Raw genomic sequence first — 4,739 nt, forward strand, 5'->3', positions numbered from 1 at the left:
AATTTAGCGGGAACAATTTAGCAGTGCCGAAGCACACACAAACAAAAATCACACCCTTTGGGTTGTGACAGGTTCTTGCTATACTGGGATCCTGATGACAGGAAGTGGATCTCTTTGAGTAGCATAGAGGATTGTCCAAATAGAGCAAGAAGCATGCAACTGGTCTGGACAATAAATGTGTGTATGTGGAGGGGTTTGGCCACCAAGTATTAGTTGTTCAGATTGCGTGTGTACGTGTGGAAGTAAGGACAAGTTGAGGTACTACTTTAATTGTTCAGAAGAAGCCCAAGGTACATGGGAAGTATTTCTCTGTCATCCGCTCAATGACTGGCCAAGTGGAAGTAAAATAAAGGCTCTGCAAAGGGATTAGCAAACAGCCCAGGACCCTCATTTGCTTACTTCCCGAGCATGTTGCGGCCCACCTCTGGACCAACTCCTACCTGAAAAGGCAGGTTTCCACTGAGAGGAGCTGTGGCATCAACAGCCCCAAAGCCTCAGTTCCTGCAGCCTGACTGCTGCACCCATGATTGCCTTCAATTAGGCACAGCTGGGTTGGCAGGGGCTTACCTGCCTTCAGCTCAGCACCTTGCTGCAGAGAGCACCTGTGCTTTCTCACAGAGCTCAGTAGGGAGAAGCAGAAAGTCCATTTTCTTCCTGTTGAGGAAATCTTTACCATGCGAGGTAAGCAGCATCTCTTGGGCTCTTCCTTAAGTAGGGAAGTAAACAGCCAAGCTGTTTCTCCCTCCCTCTGTTGCTTTGGGAGCAGCTGTCTAAAGTGGCAGCTTATGGAGGATAAAGAGGAGAATTATGTATTTTTCAACCCCCATCTGTGTCTGAGTCCCACTCTTCGCTCTCAAGAGAAGCGATTCTCAGGGTAGGGAAGAGGCTCAAAAGCAAATGGAAACCCTGTAGCCCCTGTGCTGTATGATCAGACGCTCGGTGTCTCTCTTAAAGCGGGTGTTGGGACTCCAGGCCGGGTGTGGATTCTGCTGAACAAAAGATACAAGATGGGCACTCGAGTGTGAAACCTATGCTGTATCCGACTTTCTTAATACACTCCTACTGTTACAGACATTTCCAGACCCCCCTCTCTCTCTCTCTCATAGTGCTGCAAGGGAAGCCAAATACAATGCAAATGGCCAGACTCCTTACTCTGTAATGCTTTCCTCTCTGGGAGTCCTTCCCCAGGGCTCAAACAAATGTAAAAGAGGAGGAAAACCAGAAAAACTAAGACAAATCAACAGAAAAAAAAACAAACCCGGGACAGCCTTACCCTGAGCAGCACTCTTAATCTGGAAAGATGAAGTGAATAATTGCTACTAGCACTTTGTGGAAGCTAGTAAACTTAGCCAGTAAGTCCAAGCAAACTTATCCAGTATTTCTAATGAGGTAACTTCACAGCTAGTTTTACACTTTACTTGAGAAGTGCATTGTTGCTCCATTAGTTTTTCTCCATGATAGTTTGTTCACATTTTAATAGCAAATGATCCTTTGCTCTCAAGGGCATAGCCAGAATGCACATTTCTGTGAACCTTACTGAGTTATGCTAATGACTGAAGTTGCAACTAAATGGGTGGTGATGTCATTCACTGCTAATTTGGATATTTAATTGGCTGCTTTACATAAAGATATTAGGTATAACAAGGTAGGAAAAGACGACAAAACAAAGTAAATTTTGATGACAATGTTGCTTGTGGTACAAATTATGATAAAAATGAAAAGATGGATTGATTTTTTTTTTGGCTATAAACACGCACTTTATTAATTCTGCTAGGAGTAATTATCTACTTAAGACTTCATAAACATCAAACACTTCTCTGCACACGGTGATGCCACAGGATTGATAAGCACCATTAAACACTGTAGTAGAATCGAGACCACTCTAATGATCTCCATCAGATGCATTTCTTTTCTTTTCAAACAAATATCATGGATGGCTGGGGATTTTAAATGTAATTTAAGGAGTTACAGTTACTAATTTCTTTGGCTTTCTAATTTGGAGCCTGATTCTGTAACTTTACTCCGAGAAAACATCAGCGGAGTGATTGAGAGGTTTTGTTTGAGTGAGGGTTTATGGGCGTAAGTCCTTTATTAGGTTATATAATACTTGGTTTTTTTATTTTTATTTATTTCTTTGTTTGTTTTTTTTTTTTTTTTTGGGGGGGGGGGGGGGGTTGGAACTGCTGAACACCCATTTTCCAAATAAAGTTAAGGGAGTGGCGGGTGCTTTGCTGGTAATATATGCTGTTATGACAACCACAGAATTAATTCCTTGTATTTCTGCAACTACTGGATGGTGTAGCAAGGGAACTAATCCTTCTGACCTGCTTACCTCCAATTATTTACCCTTGCCAAGTCTCTCGTGTATGGATCCGGTAGAAGCCAAGATTCGGTATAACTAGTTTAGTTTAGTTGAATTGATCACACGGTGACCTCTTGAAACTAGTTGACTCCATAGGACAGAGCTCAAGTTTCCCCATGTCTGACTATTTCCTAATTACATCTCATAGGTTTCATCATAACATGCAACACTTGTTTCTTTGTAGCTACTAAGAACCCTAACACATCCATGGTATCTTGCAAAAAATCTTAGACCCAAGCTACCCATTGCTGTGCCCACGTAAATCCTGCCATGGGGTAACTGAGGACAGGACCTGATTTGCAACAATTGCTTGTTGACCTGTCACTTAAGGGTTTGGTTCTAGCCATTTTTTGTCAGTAACTGTGCTCTCAATGGCACCTTATAGACTAACTTGTTCAGAGAGGCACGAGCTTTCATAGGCTACAGTACATTTCAGAATCGGATCTGACAGAGTGGGCTCTAGCCTACAAAAGCTCTTGCCTCTGAATGAGTTAATCTGATAAGGTGCTGCCCTGTCCTTCCTTCTGCCTAACTTCAGACTCATGTAGCTACATATCTTTGCTGCTTGCCATGAAAGTGCCTTCCAGGGAACGTGAAAGGCTTGGAGTAGAAATCCAGGTAAGATTCATTGATTCTAAAATTAACTTTCCAGGAATGTTACCTTTGCCCTGGGCTCCACTTTGTCAGGGCTGGGTTGAGACAGGGTTCAGTCCTTCAAGTGAGGCAGGGTCCCTGATGCACACACTTTGGGCTCAAGGATCCATGAGGAATGTCATCCATCAAAAAGCTGTGACCTAAGCAGGGACCAGGAGGAATTTATTGACAGGATAAAACATCAGGAGTGCTACTGCCCAGCTCCTTCCCTCCGGTAGTTTTGACTGCCTATGCTCAGCCAGGTAGCAACCTTGGCACAGAGCTAAGGGCAGATGACCAGCCCGGAGGGAGAGCTGCGCTCTTATCTTCCCTCTGTGCCCACTTCAGTTGAGCTGTCCGTCATGCGCTTCTACCAAGGCTGCTTGATCACTGTTAATTAGTGCTCACTGAAGTCAGGGAAGAAGGTTTGTGTATCGGAACTGGATGGGAAATGCACAGATGCTTAGCAGTGGTATGGTCGGGGGGAGTCCTTATGACCATTTGATCTTAGTTGTGAGCAGAATGACCCTGGACATTTTACCCAGTTGGTTACCCCTGTTTCCAGCTCGGTGATTGCACTCCCGGTTGGGGTCTGATTTTTTGCTACGAAATCAGATTTGTCAGAGAGCTTGTTTGCAACACTGCTGTTGCCTCCCCCAAATGATTCGACTCCTGTGCTGTCCGTCCTGTGCTCGGTGGAGGAACTTGCGCTTTGTGTCCTGAGTCCTGAAGGTCTTTAAATCTCTAAGAACTGTCTATCTGATGAGACGGGAAGGAAATTTGCTGAAGCAGTACAATATGGAGAAGAGAGCTGTGCCTGGCTCACTTTTTATGGAGACTTTTTCCTTTTCTTCTTTTGTTTCCTATAGGCTACAATGTGAAGTCATTCAGACTGCTATTTATATGCGAAGAAATGTAACAAGGTGCTATGGTGTCGCTGGGTTATATAACTGCATCCATGCTATAAATGTGCCTGTGAATTATGCTGGAAGTGTTAACAAAGCTCTGGAAAGTGATGAGAGGGGTTTTGATTTAGGATTGTCTGTTCTGATGGTGAATAACTCTTGCTAATAGACACGCCTCTGGTCAATGGGCTCTCCTCTGGGGAGAGTGGTTGAGACTCAATGGGTGCAAGTTTGAGCTTTGATCTGGCTGATTGTTAACACCCAACTACAGCTGACCCATCTGTAAATGGGTACCTGGTCATTCAGGCTTCAGAGGCAAAGGCAGCTAGATGCAATGCTGGCCACAGCACTGTGTTGCAATGCTGCTGGCAGCTGCAACTGGTGTGCCTGAATCACACCAGCCCAATGGACTGTCAGGCTTTGGTGGGGCATTGATCTTTTGAAATGTGCCCTATTAAGGTATTTGGTCTATATTGCCTTTACACATATGGCTCTTTTAGGATTAAATGAACAGCGAGTAATTTATACAGACAAAGGCTATCTTTTCTGAGAAGGAAATATTGTGTGTGTGTCTGTAAAGGTGGTAGATAGTCTTGTGAGTAAATTTCATGGTGCAAACTGCATTAAAAAAAAAAAAAAAGTCAATTGAGGTTTTTATAAAATAAGCCCTCTGTACTTCTACTCAACAGAACTGCATGTACACTAGTTAACATGGATACACGCGCTCTCCTCTGAACCCTGCTGCCCGGGGGAGCTGAACCTTCGTTAAAGTTCAAGTCAAAATTACAATTTTTCATATGTTCTCTTTTGTCTATTAATATGTAAAAACACACAACTGT

The 4,739-nt window shown here is 43.6% G+C and overlaps 1 long non-coding RNA gene across 1 annotated transcript in view; it reads left to right on the forward strand.

Moving 5' to 3' along the window:
- Positions 1-649: 649 nt before the first annotated feature.
- Positions 650-4,739, forward strand: part of LOC112549601 — a 121,755-nt gene continuing 117,665 nt past the window's right edge. The window contains exon 1 of the long non-coding RNA XR_003093092.1: positions 650-681. This is a non-coding gene — a long non-coding RNA (uncharacterized LOC112549601). The remainder of the gene's footprint in view (positions 682-4,739) is intronic.

The sequence above is a fragment of the Alligator sinensis genome, unplaced genomic scaffold (assembly GCF_000455745.1).
Source record: "Alligator sinensis unplaced genomic scaffold, ASM45574v1 scaffold876_1, whole genome shotgun sequence".
NCBI classification, from domain to species: domain Eukaryota; kingdom Metazoa; phylum Chordata; order Crocodylia; family Alligatoridae; genus Alligator; species Alligator sinensis.